General features: G+C 41.0%; 5 non-coding genes across 5 annotated transcripts; 4 read left to right on the top strand and 1 right to left on the bottom strand.

Moving 5' to 3' along the window:
* The first annotated feature begins 3,698 nt into the window (after nucleotides 1-3,698).
* On the top strand, nucleotides 3,699-3,770 carry TRNAE-CUC. The gene has a single exon. It is a non-coding gene; the product is annotated as a tRNA-Glu (tRNA).
* A 2,329-nt stretch (nucleotides 3,771-6,099) lies between these two features.
* Nucleotides 6,100-6,171, top strand: TRNAG-UCC. The gene has a single exon. It is a non-coding gene; the product is annotated as a tRNA-Gly (tRNA).
* Nucleotides 6,172-7,186: 1,015 nt separating this feature from the next.
* Nucleotides 7,187-7,258, top strand: TRNAH-GUG. Its single transcript has one exon. It is a non-coding gene; the product is annotated as a tRNA-His (tRNA).
* Nucleotides 7,259-8,278: 1,020 nt separating this feature from the next.
* TRNAK-CUU lies at nucleotides 8,279-8,351 on the top strand. The gene has a single exon. It is a non-coding gene; the product is annotated as a tRNA-Lys (tRNA).
* A 7,478-nt stretch (nucleotides 8,352-15,829) lies between these two features.
* Nucleotides 15,830-15,903, bottom strand: TRNAN-GUU. The gene has a single exon. It is a non-coding gene; the product is annotated as a tRNA-Asn (tRNA).
* Between the last annotated feature and the right edge of the window lie 241 nt (nucleotides 15,904-16,144).

Raw genomic sequence — 16,144 nt, 5'->3', positions numbered from 1 at the left:
TACTGGATTGTATTCTATGTTTAACATATTGAGGAACTGCCAAACTGTGCTCCACAGCAGCTGTAACATTTTATATTCCTGCCACAAGTGGATTAAGGTTTCAATTTCACCTTATCCTCACCAACACTTATTATTTTCCATTTTTAAAAATTATAGCCTTTCTGGAAAGTGTGAAATGGTATCTTACTGTGATATATTTACATTTCCTTAATGACTAATGGCATTGAGCATCTTTTCATATGCTTGCTGGTTATTTGAATATCTTCTTTGGAGAAATTAAATTCAAATCATTTGCTCATTTTTTAATTGAGTTGTTTGTCTTTTTGTTGTTGAGTGGTAGCCTCTTCATTCTTAACGGATATTTTTGCTGGATATAGGAATCTGGGTTGACAGTCTTCTTTCAGTGCTTGAAATAAATTGTGACACTTCTGGCCTCTGTGGTCTTTGAAGAGAAATCTGCTGTAATTCAAATTGCTTATCCCTTGTAGGCAAGGTGTCATTTTTCACCACTTTCAAGATTTTTTTCTGTTTTCAGTTTCCAGCAATTTGATGATGATGTCCTGGCATGAATTTGTTTGGGTTTATATTCTTTAGGGTTTGCACAGCTTCTTGAATGTGTAGGTTTGACTTTTGCTAAATTTGAGGAGTTACTTATTATTTCTTTTAGTACTTTTTTTAGTCCTGTTCTTTTCCTCTGCTCCTTCTGGGAATCTGATGACACAAATGTTAGATCTTTTGTTATAATCCCACAAGTACCTGCGACCCTGCTTTTTCTTAATTCCATTTTCTCTGTTGGATGGAATTAAAAAAGTACTCAGATGGAGTAATTCCTGTTTTTTTTTATCTTTCAGTTCACCAATTCTTTTCTCTGTCCCCCCCCACTCTGCTGTTGAGCCCATCCATTGAGAGTTTTTGTTGTATTGTTTAGTCATAAAATTTCTGTTCAGTTTTTCTTTATATTTTCTATTTCTTTGCTTAAACTTTTCTTTGCTGGAACTTTCTAATTTTTCATTTGTTTCAAGCATGTTCATAATTGCTTGTTGAAATATTTTTATGATGACTGCCTTAAAACCTTTGTCAGATAATTCAGCCATCTCAATCATGTAGGTATTGTCTGTTTTCATTCAGTTCAAGATCTTTCTTATTGATATGATGAATGCTTTTTAATTAAAGCCTGAACATTTGGGACCCTGGATCTTATTTAAACCTTCTGTTTCAGTTGGCTGCTTCTGATACTCATCAGGTAGAGGAAGTGGTGGGTGAGAGGTCTTGTGAAAACCACATAGGTGTAGAATTCCAGGTTCCCCACTTGGTCTCCATTAACACCTGAGGAGAGGGGTTCCTCATTACTGATGGGCAGGAGTAGGAGTTCCAGCTCCCCACGTGGCCTCCACTGACACTGCAGGATTTGTTATCAGCAAATGTTGGTGAAAGTACCATGTTTTCTCTGATAGCAATCTGGCAAGGAAGAGGAGGAATACTTCCCTACAGGCCTGCTGAGAATGGAAATCTAGGTATCCCACTCAGTCTTTGCTGGTGTGGGTTGATGTGGGCCACAGTTCTTTCTGTGGCATTTGGCTGGAATAGAGCAGTTATTATCTATTTTTGCTAGGCTACCTCTTTCCCAGTCCTTTGACTAGAGAGAGCAGGCTTTTGTTGTTGTTATTGTTTTGGTTTTGTTTGGTCTTATTTGGCTGCATCCATTGCATTTCCAGGTTGCCAGCTTCTTCAGCTCCAAGTCTGGGATATATGAGGCACTAAGAAAACCCAGGGAAATCATCACTGTGTGGTTCCTTGGGCTCTGAAGCCCCTTGCTAGTCTGCCTCTATTTTTCAGAGTCTCATATATTTGTTCTATATGAAATGTCCAGGGTTTTTAGTGGTATTAGCAGAGAGAACAGAAGAAAGTACATCTGCTCAATCTCCTCTGATCTATTCTCTTTTATTCACTTGTTTATTTGGTTTTCCTCTAGATTGTGAGCTTTTTACGTATATTTTTGTATCTTCAGTACCTACTCTGGCACATAATCTGTAAATGTTTGCAAAAAGGAAAAAAGAAAATAGAACATGGAATGAAGTAAATGAATTGCACTCCCCCTCATTCATCTTTAGGTGTGTGGTGCCGGGAAGGAGGAAGCTTAATCCTATTCTGAATGATGCGATTTCTCCTGGTGCTTTGAGGTTGAGAAAGGAGGCTTGCTCCAAGCGAGAGCTATTACTGCAGTACTTCCCAGTCTTCCAAGTTACTGAAAATTACCAGCAGGTGGCAGAATAACTGATGAAAGTAGACAGCTGACCAAAACATAAGGAGGCTCATTTCCTTTGTGACACAGAAAAATAAAATGGATTGCCTTGTACCCAGCCTGGATACAATCCCAAAATGTTGCCCTGAGGGTTAGATTTTTTTCCCCCAGCATTTGAATACAGGTAGCTGCCCAGTGGGAACAGAGATGGAGTAAAAGAAAGTGGGCTTTGTTGGGTTCCTTGGTGACTTGTGACACCAGGATTTCTTGGGTTTTGTGAAAAGAAATGTCCAGTGTTTAGTTACTCTTCTCCCTAGGAAAGTGTGGATTGGATGACCAGAGGATTGACACTTTTCTTACACAACTCTTTAATATTGACACTTCGAAAGCAAAACGAAGCAATAAACTCCCCATAAACATCTGGCATCCTACCATTCATTTTTTCTATCAGGTCCTGCTGATTTTTGCTTCAATTTTTAGTTCTCTTTTTCACTTATCAAAAGTGTTTTCTGATCTTAAATTGTGGAAGTTGTTTTTAAACTTTATATTTGAATTTATGTGCAGAGAATTAATCACAGTGCAGTCTTCTGACCAAAAATGTCTGAGAGGAGACTTGATTGTCTCTTTCACTTTTGGTTTTCTCAAATTTTTATTTTGGAAAAATATCAAACATACAAAAATTTAAAATAATAAAATTTCAATTACCCTTCACCAAGATTCATTGTTAACATTTTGCCATATTTGCTTTCTGTCTCCTATAAAGCTAATTTGCATACATTGAGGGGTATGGTTTTTAAGATTCCTTCAGTCCACGTATGCACTCCAGTTTTCTTTTCTTTCTCCTCTCTCCCTCTCTTCCTTCTTCATATTTGAAATTTCTGAAGCTCCAAAAGTCTTCTTTTAGTCTCCCACAAACGAATTATGCTCAGATCCTGACAACCAACCACCCATAGGCTGAATCACTTTTACTTGTCTGTAATGTTCGCTTTGGTCAACAGAGTTTGGCCTAAATTCACAAGCGATTAAAAAAAAAAACCAAAACCTGCTATAGGACCTCTATATTCCTTAAGGAAAGATTCCTGGGAGAGCCCAGCTAGGAGCTTTCACGTTTCCGCTGATCGCAATTCAGAAAATACTGCAAACACGGGAAGCTGAGTTTCCTATTAGTCTTTAGATCTTTTCTCCGGACATTTGTCTTTAATTTTGGACATTGCGATCGTGTGCATACGATCCTCACCTAGCTCTGGGAGCCAAGCTGAGGCGTTCTTTTCAGGGTTTTCTATTTCAAGAAAAAAAAAGTAGTTTTTTACGAGGAAAAAGTTTCGGTGGGGGGAGGGCCCAGTAGTGAAGAGTCTCAAAATCTAGACAGCTGAAAAAACGCACGTCACAGAATGGGTAAGCGGAGACACACATTGAATTAGCCTCATATACTCGTATCCGCACCAACCTACCATCGTCCCTGGTGGTCTAGTGGTTAGGATTCGGCGCTCTCACCGCCGCGGCCCGGGTTCGATTCCCGGTCAGGGAAGTGTTTGTTTTCTCTCCTGAACTTTCTACTGAATACTTTTAATGATTAACTTCGTTTCTTCTACTCAGTTACCCCATGGATGACCTTAGCTGAAACGTAGGAAATAGAGAAGAACGTAAAAAATGGCTTCTACCCGTTTTTGAAATACAAAATTCTACCCGTTTTTGAAATAAAAGGTAGAATAATGCTCTACATACTGTTTTATTACAAACTATTTTTAAAGTTAATATATTTCTAACACTTTTCAGTGGAAATAAATATACTTAAGCAAAATCATATTTTCTTTCAATTTATTTAATTTCTGTAAAGGTAATATAGTCACATGGTTTAGGATTCAAATATGCAAAAGGGCATAACTATTAAACCTAATTTTCACCTCTGCCTTCTAGTTTTCTTCTAATAAGGCAGTCAGTAGTAAGTTTTGTAATTATAAGTATACTATAAATATAAAAAATAAATTTATTCTAAATTCAAGTACATGCATACATACATATATCTAAATATGTTCCTCTTTCTTACACACGATAGCAATCCATGCACACTTTTCTGAACTTTGCCTTTTTCACTTAACATATATTTTTAAAAATAGTTCCAGATTACATCTGAAGACCTTCCTCATTCTTTTCTATGGTACATAGTATTCCATTGTATTGATACTCCACAATTAATGGAACCAGCTTCCTATTGATGACACTTAGCTGCTGCTGCTGCTAAGTCGCTTCAGTCGTGTCCGACTCTGTGCGACCCCATAGCCAGCAGCCCACCAGGCTCCCCTGTCCCTGGGATTCTCCAGGCAAGAACACTGGAGTGGGTTGCCATTTCCTTCTCCAGTGCATGAAAGTGAAAAGTGAAAAGTGAAAGTGAAGTCACTCAGTAGTGTCTGACTCTTAGAGACCCCATGGAGTGTGGCCCACCAGGCTCCTCTGTCCATGGGATTTTCCAGGCAAGAGTACTGGAGTGGGGTGCCATTGCCTTCTCCACTTAGGATGTTATTCTAATCCCTTGCGGCTACATGTCATTTTGTCCTCATTAGTGGCCAAGTCGTGTCTGACTCTTGCGACCCCATGGACTGAGACCTAACAGGCTCCTCTGTCCAAGGGATTCTCCAGGCAAGAATACTGGAGTGAGTTGCCATTTCCTTCTCCAGTCATTTTGTACATGTGTAAAATAAATGTCTAAGAACTGAAATGCTGGTTCAAAAGATATGTGCATTTATGGGTGGGTAGTGCCAATATGCCCTCCTTCAAGGTCCTATCAATTTATACTCCCACCAGCAATGTACAATATAAACATATTATTTTTTAAAAAAAGCTCATGTGGGTTTTCATCAAAATGAATTTGATCAGTTGTGTTTCTGGACTTTCAGATTTTTGTCCTTAAAATTTTGGCTTTACAAATAACACTTTAATGAACATCTGTGTGAATACATCTTTGTCTGTCCTTGGATACTGCTTTCTGATAAATTCATGGAAGTGGAATTACCATTTCATGTATTACGTGGATTAAATAATTAAATATAAGAACTGAAACAAAAATAGTGGATAATAATCTTATTGGACTGGAGAAGACTTTTTCAAGATAAAAACAAACATAGAAAACAAAACTGACAGTTAAAACTATATAAAAACAGACAACTGCCCATCTGAAATCCTATAAATAATATTAAAAGACAAATGGCAAACTAGCATGTCAGTAATATACATATAATACAAATACCCAGTAGAAAAAATCAACCAAGTGTATGATTTAGTTCTCAAAACTAATACAAATAATTAGTAAAGTTTATGAAAAATGATCAACTTAAGTAGTAGTACAGTAAATACAAGTTAAAATGAGACTCCAAATTTTTATGTTACACCTTCGTAAAAATGAAAGATGATATCTAATTGACTGATGTAATTTGGTAATACACTTTGGGTGAGGTTGTGCCACACAGCAATTTGACAATATGTATCCAAATCCTAAAAATGTAGCTTTTCAACGGCAACTTTACCTCTATGCCTTTGTGCTAAGGAAGCAGTCTGAAAAGCTTAACAATATATGTACAGAGATAACACCCACATTAAGGCCTGAACTTGTCCGCTGGATTTCAGAGGCATGGTTCAAAAGATAAATAAGCTAAATCGATTTTCCTTAAACCTCTGAAACAACTAAAAAACTACCACAAAATTTTTAATATACTCACAGAAGAAATCCTAGAGGTCTTCTTTTACTTTTCGTCCTTTGGCTTTGTGTTGAATATTTCTCAACTTAAGTCCCTAAACATGAAACAGTCAGACCAAACTAATCAACTCGTTATAGTGAAATAAACCAGGTCTGCTTCCTGTGTGCGTTGGTGGTATAGTGGTGAGCATAGCTGCCTTCCAAGCAGTTGACCCGGGTTCGATTCCCGGCCAACGCAACAGTATTCCTTTTATCTGTCCAAACCTTGTGAAGGCCAAGTGCAGGGAGAAAGATCTTTTAACCACCCATTTGTCCTCAAACTCTAAGCCTTCAGGGAGATTCTACCGAAAGTGAAGCTCCAGTTTTCTTGCAGCTACCAAGACAAGCCTATCTGCTGGGTTTGGCCTCTTGCTTCGCACCAGTTTACGATAATTGTCCTCTGGGGGGCCTTTAGGTAAAGTCTGTAAACGAGGCTGGTTTGATTTGTTTTTCTGAATACTCCGAGGCGGCTTAGATTTACTGAAGAGTCAGCCCAAGAGTCCTTAGTTTCTGAGAGCGGGCGCCAAGGAACGGTGAGGGAAGCAAGAAAAAAATAAAGGGATCTCAAAGCCTTTCATTGGAAAAGACTCTGATGCTGGGAGGGATTGGGGACAGGAGGAGAAGGGGACGACCGAGGATGAGATGGCTTGATGGCATCACGGACTCGATGGACGTGAGTCTGAGTGAACTCCGGGAGTTGGTGATGGACAGGGAGGCCTGGCGTGCTGCGATTCATGGGGTCGCAGAGTCGGACACGACTGAGCGACTGAACTGAACGGAACGCAACTCACCAGCTCCGCTTCTCTTTCGGTTCCAACATTCAGGAAACAGAAATATCAGCTCCAGGGTACCAGGTGGAGGTGTAAATGGGCAAATGCTCTGGTTACCTAGGCCGAACGCCTTGAATATTTGAAGGGGAAAGAGAGAAGTGGTCTGAGAAAGGCGACTGGGGACGCGGTCCCCCGGCTGCAGGCGACAGACCTCTCAGATCTCGACGGTGCGGCGCCGTCCAGCAGAGGGGGTGACATTGGTGCCGGCACCGCGGGATTCTCGGACCCAGATTCGGGTGTCAGACCTGGCTTCGAAGTTGTGAATGGAAACATTTGGAATTTTCTGTGCGAATAGCGCCAACTAGGCAAAGAAAGCTACAGTAAGACAATCCTGTTTCAAAGGATATGAAATCCAGCCGCACTGCGCCGCCGCGAAGATAGCACGCCGTGATCGTATAGTGGTTAGTACTCTGCGTTGTGGCCGCAGCAACCTCGGTTCGAATCCGAGTCACGGCACATGACTCTAATTCGCGTCAGCAGCCTTTGCTTTTCGGAAACTTTTAGCGATTAAAAAGTTTGTAATCCACTTTTGCTCAAGACTGCACCGCAGAATATGCAGTCTATGAATAAGACGAATAACTGTCTCACTCCGTGGAGCTCACTCTGCGGCTCATCGACCTGGGGGAACCTGACCAGCCCCGGCAGAGGCGCTTCAGGGCGATGTGCAGCGCCTCGGAGCTGCGAGAAAAGCCTGCCTTCACCTGAGCAGAGAAGACAGCTTTTCGCGGGTGACTCGGGAACTCAGCACCTCTTCCAGAAGTTGGAGAAATGAACGTTTCGGAGAGTGGAGGGAAATTTCCCTTGAGCACCCATGCCTGAAGCTCTGAATTCCGACTTGAAATCTCAGTGGGGCTTTTACACGTAATGAATATGGTCTTTTACTCAGGTCACACGAAGTTTAGTATTTAAAAACAAAATCGTGCCCCAAATGAATAGTGAATTGGACCTATTTTCCGAGAGACGACTCCGTCAGCTCCACCTCCACCTCCACCTCACCCCCTGGTCCTAATGGCTGAACCGGGAAAAGGGTTTCGGACCCGGAAGGAAGCAGGAGGCTCAACAACCAAGATTTCGCGAGAGCAGGTTCCCGCGCCCCTCCTAGTCCCTGCGGCAGTTTGCGCCTGTCATCCCAGTTCCCTCGCGCTTTTTCGCCTCCTCTTCAGTATTCCAGGTCCCAGACAGCAGGTTCTCAAAGGAATTTGCTAACCAAAAGGTCTCAAAACCGGTCTAAAAGGAATCTGAAGAAACGTCGGGGTCTCAGGATTCGTGATTCCTGGGTCCTCGGCAAGCCCCCTTGGCCTCGCACAGTCCCATCACTATCGAAGCGTCGAGTTTTTTGGTGGCAAAGGCTTCTAGTGCATTTAGAAAATCCTAGAGCCCGATTATTCTTTCAAATTAAGTTGTGTATATCTTTGACCGTGCAGGTGGGCCTTTGAAAGAAACTATACTTCTGTACGAAAGGCTGTTTGCACTGGTGCCCGGCTAGCTCAGTCGGTAGAGCATGAGACTCTTAATCTCAGGGTCGTGGGTTCGAGCCCCACGTTGGGCGACTTAAGCTTTTGTTTTTCCTACCCACCTTCGGTTTTATTAAATCTTCCTTTATTCGCTGCCAACTGAACCAGCAACTTCTAAATAACTGTTGTTGTCGCTGCTATTTCAAACTTCAGTAAACTATTCCAGAAATCGCCTCTATTTGCCCAAATTTCAGCAAAAAGAGGAAACTAGGCTAGCGGTTCCAGCATCTCAGGTTGAGACCAGGGGTCCCTGATCCACGGCTCCCTGGAACCAGATTCCTTCGAGGACCGAATCCGGGGCCCGCGGAGCTCCCCCTTTGTTCTGTTTCGACTTGCCCCACCTAGAAGATGTCTTAAGATAGGGGTCCCCAACCACTGGCGGTCCGCTGCCTGTTAGGAACCGGGCTGCACAGCAGGAGGTGAGCTTCATTGGCTGTTCCCCATCGCTCCCCATCCTTCCTATTACCTCCCGAGCACCATCCCCGCACCCCGCACCCCCCTCACCCTCACCTCCACCCCAGCTGTGGAAAAACTGCCTTCCACGAACCTACTTCCTGGTGTCAAAAAGTTGGGGCCTGCACTGTCTTAGGACACGACCAAATGGAAACACTTTCGTTCTCTTTTAGTCAGTGGGAAATTTTGGATGAGGTTTTGAAGTGCCTTCTTAGGTAGTTAAAATGTTCGCCGTTAGGTGCTAAGCAACGTGCCTTTGCTTTCTGGGTTTTGAAACGTCCATCAGCCTCAAAGGACTGATCTCCAAAAGAAAAAGAGGAGAGGGCCCAGGAAAAGACGCTGAGAAGGAGGGACGCGGAAGAGCAGAGCAAGGGGGAATGGATCGGGAGGAGCAAGGATGAAGGCCTGGAGCGGGGCAGATGGGCAGATTGCAGTGCTGTCATTGGATGAATATATCCGGTCTCTCTGGAACGCTGTACGCAAGCTTTTTGAATTGGCTATTGATCGGTCATTTTGAGTTAACTATGGATCGAACCTTGCCCTACCCGGAAGGCCCGAAGTTGTTTACATTGTCCCCGGTAAATCTCCCATTCAGTGTTGTGATGGGTGGTGTGAGTAAAGTCCGTGTTTTCAAGGTGAGTGGAAGCCGACTTTGGCACCAGTCATCGGGCTTCTCCACCACAATGCAGAGATTCCCTCTTAATTCGTCATACAGATCTACCCACTTCTCCAGAAGGATCATTGGCCAGTCCAATTTTTTTTAAAGTTTGTAAATGTTTCGTCTCCATTATATATGGAACCATCTCCAAAATCATCAATACAGTAGCCAATTCTCAAGGTATTGTGTCAAGACAAACATCACCAAAATCATCTGGAAACTTTTGAGAAATGCAAATCCTCAAGCCCTACCTCAGACCTACAGATTCAGAAACTCTTGAGGTGGGCCGAACAGACAGACTCACCAGGTGATTTGGATAAATGCTTAAGTTCAGGAACAGCTGTATTAGAGCAACTTCCTTTCTTATCAACCAAGATGTACCATGTTCTTGGGTAGGATACTCAACATCAGAAAGAACACGTCTCGTTAACCTGGTGTCTGAATTTAACAGTTTTCATTAAAATGTCAAGAAAATTTTTTTTTTGGAAATTTTAAAAAAATTTAAACTGGATAACATATAACCCTATAGTTTAAATGGAAAAATAACAAGCAGTAACTGTCAGGGAAATTCTTTTTTGGAAAGAGGAATGAGGATGGACTAATCCTATGAAATATTAAAATGCCATAAATTATAATGATTAAAGTTATAAAATATCTTGTATGAATGAAACAGCAATCAATAGGACAGCATAAAGTCCAAAAATAGACCAAAATACATAAAGAAATGTAATATAGTAGAAAGAGGGACTCGAATCAATAATTCTAATGAGCATTTTTTTAATAACTAGGTAGCTGTCTGAGAAAAAAAATAACGGTCAGTGAATATCATACCCTTTGTGTGTTCAGTCGCTTAGTCTTGTCAGACTTTTTGAGACCGCATGGACTGTACCCAGCCAGGCTCCTCTGTCCTTGGAACTCTCCAGACAAGAATACTAGAGTGGGTTGCCATGGCCCCCTCTAGGGGATCTTCCTGACCCAGGAAGAAAACCGTGTCTCTTGCATCACAGGCAGAGTCTTTACCACTGAGCCACACCAAGGAAGCCCAGTGACATCCTTTACATAAAAGTAAATTCCAAATTGATCAAAGATTTAAAATAAAAATGAAAAGGAACATAAAATTCTTACAAGAAACATGAAAATTATTTTGTTTTCTTGGTGTGTGTGTGGAAAAGGCTGTTCTAACTATTACACAAACTCAGTCCTGAGAGAAAATATTGATGAATTTCACTATATAAATGAATGGAATCTCCATAAGAAAAGTCGAAAGACAAACGACAATTTGGGGAAGTATTTGCAACTCATATTGTGTTAAAAACCCTCCATTTTGAGTTAATGCTTCGGTGTATCAACATCCTTCTCACAGGCCCCTTGTGAATGCACACACAAAAACAACTGAAACCCCTTGAAAAGCAACCCAACAGGGACTCTAACTTTCCCCTCCTCCCTCCACTTCCCTGACTCCCTGCTGCTCCCTCTTCCTCTTTCCTTCCTCTCTTTCTCCGTCTTGGGTTGCTTTCCTTAGATTCCACTCAGGACCCCAATGAAGGCTGCAGCCCACAGGCCCTGGCTCTCACTGCTCCCCACTTGTTCAACTGAACACCCTACCGATAACCTTCTCTTCTGGTTCTCCTCCTTTCCTGTGGCTGCATCAAATTTATCATACCATGCTGGACATCTACATTCTTAGAACACACATCATGTACAAAAGACTAATTTCCCTAATATTTACAGAACTATAAGCCAAAAAGAAATAAACCAATAACCCAATAAAAAATAGCAAACATATAAAGAATAGAAAATATAAAAGGCTATTGCCCATATGAGAAGATACTTAACATTCAACATTACTATTAACAAAAGTAGTGCAATTTATTTTTTTTTTAATAGTGCAATTTAAAACTAAGTTGAAATAAATTTTCAGCTATAAGAAATGGTAAATTTTTTGAAGAGTGAATAAACATTGTTAACAAGAGGGTAAATTGGTACAAGTTCTACAGGGTTCTTTTTGAGCAATATAAAAACTTTTTTTAACTTCAGCAATCCACATTTTGAAGTTTATCCTACAATATACCTATACAAGTGTGAAATTGTGTACAAAGTCATTCAGGAAACACTTTCTATTAACTAAAAAATTGGAAATTCTCCAAAGGTCCATCAGTTTGGGGGTGACTAAATAAATGGCAATACAACCACACAATTAAATATAGCTGTAGAAAAGAATGAGAAAGCTCTTGAGAGAAGACTTAAAGAAATTGGTTATAATTCAATAATAAATACATGGAAAATTAAGCAAGTGGAAAAGTAACGTAATTGTTACTGCCAAGGGGAAAATATATTCAAAAAGTGATTACATTAAATTCTCTGTTAACAGTTTGTATAGTAAAAATGATAATCATTAATCTTTCAAAATTATGACATAAGCATATTGATATATTAGGGTTTCCCAGAGAAACAGAACCAATAGAGGATACACACATATGTGTATAGAAGTTTAGTTTGTATACAGAGATGTTATTGTGGAGGGTGGTAAATCTAAAAGTCTTCAGGGTAGGCCAACAGGCTGGAGACCCAGGAAAGGATTGATGTTGTAACTCTCACCTGAAAACAGAGTCTAGAGACAGAATTCTTCCTTCCTTTGGGGATCTAAGTCTTTTTCTCTTAGGGCCTTCAATGGCTTGGATGAGGCCTACTCACATTTTGGAGGATAATCTGCTTTACTCAGAGTCTACTGACTTAAATGTTAATCTTATCTAAAAAATACCTTCAAAGGAACATCTGGATTAATATTTGACCCCAGTATCTGGGTACCATGGCCTAGCCAGACTGACACATAAAATTAACCATCACAATTGGGAAAATGGAAAAGTGAAAAATGTATATACATGTGTGTAGTGCTAAGTGTAGTGGGAATATGTAAAGGAGAGATAAAGTGCCTAAAACTAGAAAATCAAGAATTAACAATATTTGTTTATAGAAACAGATTAATAACCAATCACTGATTAAAAGAATTTAAAGTAGTTACTTCTAGGGAGCAAGAAATGGCAGAGAGGTTCAGGGGACTGTCGGTTTTCATTACCAGGTTTGTAAGTGTTTGACTTTCTAAGCTATGTGCATATATAAGTTTGCTAAAAATAAATACTAAATAAAAAAGCTTTTCATATGTTGTAATGTTTCAAGTATTTTACCAATTTGTTGTCTTTTGAATATTGTAGAGGAACAGTTCTGCTGTGGCACCCAGGTGACCTTCTATGTATTTGCACAGGCCACACAAGCGAAGACTTGAAGTGAAACTATTGTGAAACTTACCACAAGGCAAAGCACCTTGCGATTGTCCCCAAACAGGGAGGATGGGAGGCTTGTAAAGAACAGCCAGGAGACAGTTTCCATTCCCCTCCCTGTCTACCCTGGGACAGTTTTTCATTGCCTTGCAACTTCTAATCACACTTAAGGCATTCTGCTTACCTCCTCACTCCTTCTCTGAGGACAGCTGCAGATTGTAAAACTCTTAGCTGCAGTCTAGAATTAACTCTTCAATAACAGGGTATCCCACAACTTGCATTACAGTCACTGACCCCTTTTGTTTCAGTGACATCTCTTTGGATGTTGGAGATGAGAAGTCGTGAAGTCTATACCTTCAATTACTCTTCCTTTTGCTGTATATGTAAGTAATAAACCGTCTGAATCTAAAAGTGGCTTGTCATTGCAATGAGAAGGCCATGTACCTCAACTAGAGGAAAGCCTGTGCAGCAACAAAGACCAAGCACAGTCCAAAATAAAAAAATAATGACAATAATAATAAAAGTGACTTATATCTTTACAGGGTGAATCACCCAGGCCTTGGCTTTGCCAGATGTTGAGTGCTTCATTTACCTTTTTTTTTTTTTTTAAGCTACATATGTACATGTGAAAGTGGCTCAGATCTGTCCAACTCAGTCCATGGAATTCTCCAGGCCAGAATACTGAAGTTGGTATCCTTTCCCTTCTCCAGGGGATCTTCCTGACCCAGGAATTGAATTGGGATCTCCTGCATTGCAGCCAGATTCTTTACCTACTGAGCTATCAGGGAAGCCGTTTTTTAGCTAAACAAATTCTTAAACCTTTTATGTAGGTAAAGGTATTGGTTTTTTTTTTTCTTTCCCTAGGGATTTTGAGTTTTATGTCATTCTTAGAAAAAAAATTTCCCTAAAAGACAGTAGAAGTTTTATTAGGGGTATTTTCTGAAGGAAGAAAGTTGTAATTGTTCTGCTAATGAGCTGAACAGATGAAATGAGCTCTCAGATAATTTTGTGGCATATTCCCTGCTGCTGCTAAGTCGCTTCAGTCAAGTCCAACTCTGTGCGACCCCATAGACAGCAGCCCACCAAGCTCCCCGGTCCCTGGAATTCTCCAGGCAAGAACACTGGAGTGGGTTGCCATTTCCTTCTCCAGTGCACGAAAGTGAAAAGTGAAAGTGAAGTCGCTCAGTCCTTTCCGACTCTTTGCGACCCCATGGACTGCAGCCCACCAGGCTCCTCCATCCATGGGATTTTCCAGGCAAGAATACTGGAGTGGGGTGGGCATATTCCCTGAGGCCCTCTGAAACCCAGACCTGCTGAGGAGTAAGAGGATTTCCTGGGACCTCTCAACTCAGGATTCTTGGGCTCTAAGAAGGGGATGCAGTCACTAAATAGATGGTGCAACATCTTAGGGCTAGCTATAGTGAAAAGCAGTTACTAGGCCTGATTGGCCAAGGGGAGAGAGCTGTTTCTAGAACCTGGGAAAGCAATAGTTGTAGGTAAGGCTGTAACTGTAGTATAGTGGCACCGAACAGTAACTGTCCTGGGGAGTGGCCAAGAACACTACTGCCAACCTGCAGGAAACAATTACGCTGACTTCATATTCCTCCCACCCTCCCCATTCCCAGTCAGTACATCCCATTGGCTGTAGCCAACAAGAAGCAATGGGCAGTCTTTCTGCACAGTTCAAGAAGACTCTTTCTGGGGTGTATAATAGTGTGGCTAATGATGAGAATATATCTGGAGGAACAAATGCATAATACCCAGCAAATATGGTCTTTCCATTCTTGAGATTAAAAATAAATAGTCCCATGTGCTCCCTCTCCTCCACCTGCACTGCTTCCCCTGTTATTAACTTCTTGCACTGGTGTGGTACATTTGTTACAATTGATGAACCAATATTGATTCATTATTATTAATGTTAATGGTTTCCACTGGGTTCATGCTTCGTGTTGTACAGTTCTAGTCCTGAAATTTTTAATTGTGAAAGCATCTCATTAGCTGCATTTTGGTATCAAACAGGTTTTTCAAAGAAGGTTTTTTTTTATTTCCTGAATTCTTTCATGTATTTGAGAATATTTATTTGTTGTCTTTAGACCTGTATGATATCTGGACTGGAGATATGTATGTACGTATACTTTTAACTGGCTGTTTTTCATACCAAAGCTAGATTCTTTTTTCCACAAAAATACTGGTAATGCAACTGAAATTTCAAAATGTAGAGGTTTTAGATTTTTTTCTTTTCATTTTTATTTGTTAAATTAATTATCTGTGAGCTTCTAGCTCAAATCAGACAAGCAAACAAGGGGAGAAAGAAACAAAAGAAAATTCTGTCGAATTTCTAGATCCTAATGCTTTAAGAAGTCATAGAAATTGGCCAGTCATGGCTGGCCTTGTGGCTTCAGCATCCTATAGTCAAGCTTGAGTTACAGCAGGTGAATATAGCCTGGCTTGCCCAAGGCTTTTAATATATATATTTATAAAGTAGGTGACTATTTTGTTATAAAAATCATACAGTCAAGCTGTTGACTTTATTAAAAATAAATTTGTTTATTGATAACCATCAGGTTGGTATTTGGCCTTCGGGAATGAGTAGTGGAGGTGAGAATTTTCTCAGTATATGTACCTTTCTATAATTCCTTGATTTTCTGTGTATAAACACACACACACAAGCTCTCCAGGAAGAAAAAATAAAAGAACTACACAGGACAACTTCTCTCCCACTCATGTGACTATTAAGTCTGTGCAATTAAGTCACTATAAAGGCATTTTAGACACTTGAGGAATGTCTATGTTACCACCTATTCTGCACTGAATGTCCCAAGTTCATATGTTGAAGCACTAACTCCCCAGTGTAACAGTATTAGGAGGTGGAGCCTTTGGCAGGTAGTTAGGTTTAGATGAATTCCTGAGGGTGTAGCCCTCACTAATGCTGGGATTAGTATCCTTATAAAAACAGAAGAGACAGCAGTTTCCTCTCAGTGTACAGGCCTTCTGCAAGCCTCTGGGAAGAAGACCCTCACCAAGAACTATATCTGTCCCGGACTCTGACCTTGGACTTTGCTGCCTCCAGAACTTTGAGATAACCTGAAGTTGCAAGAAAGGACTTTGAGCAAGTAAAAGGGTACGTCCCTGGGTGGGCTCGAACCACCAACCTTTCGGTTAACAGCCGAACGCGCTAACCGATTGCGCCACAGAGACATGGGAACTTAGTGCTCTAAATTTGTATCCTGATCCCAGAAATTGCTTTTCAGCCTCTCGCCGTGACTATCTTCATATTCCCATACTTCGGAAACCCGAGGTGTGCGCGAGACCCTGAAGCCCAGAGTAGGTGTCGCTGGTCACGTTTGGACATCGATAGAACTTCTGGGAGTCAGCTAAGGGGGCTCCGACTGCCGAAGGCCAGATCCACAGCCTTCCCACCGGCTCCTCCCCACCTCAA

The sequence above is a fragment of the Oryx dammah genome, unplaced genomic scaffold (genome assembly GCF_014754425.2).
Source record: "Oryx dammah isolate SB20612 unplaced genomic scaffold, SCBI_Odam_1.1 HiC_scaffold_28, whole genome shotgun sequence".
NCBI classification, from domain to species: Eukaryota; Metazoa; Chordata; class Mammalia; order Artiodactyla; family Bovidae; genus Oryx; species Oryx dammah.
This window is presented reverse-complemented; position numbering and strand designations above follow the sequence as displayed.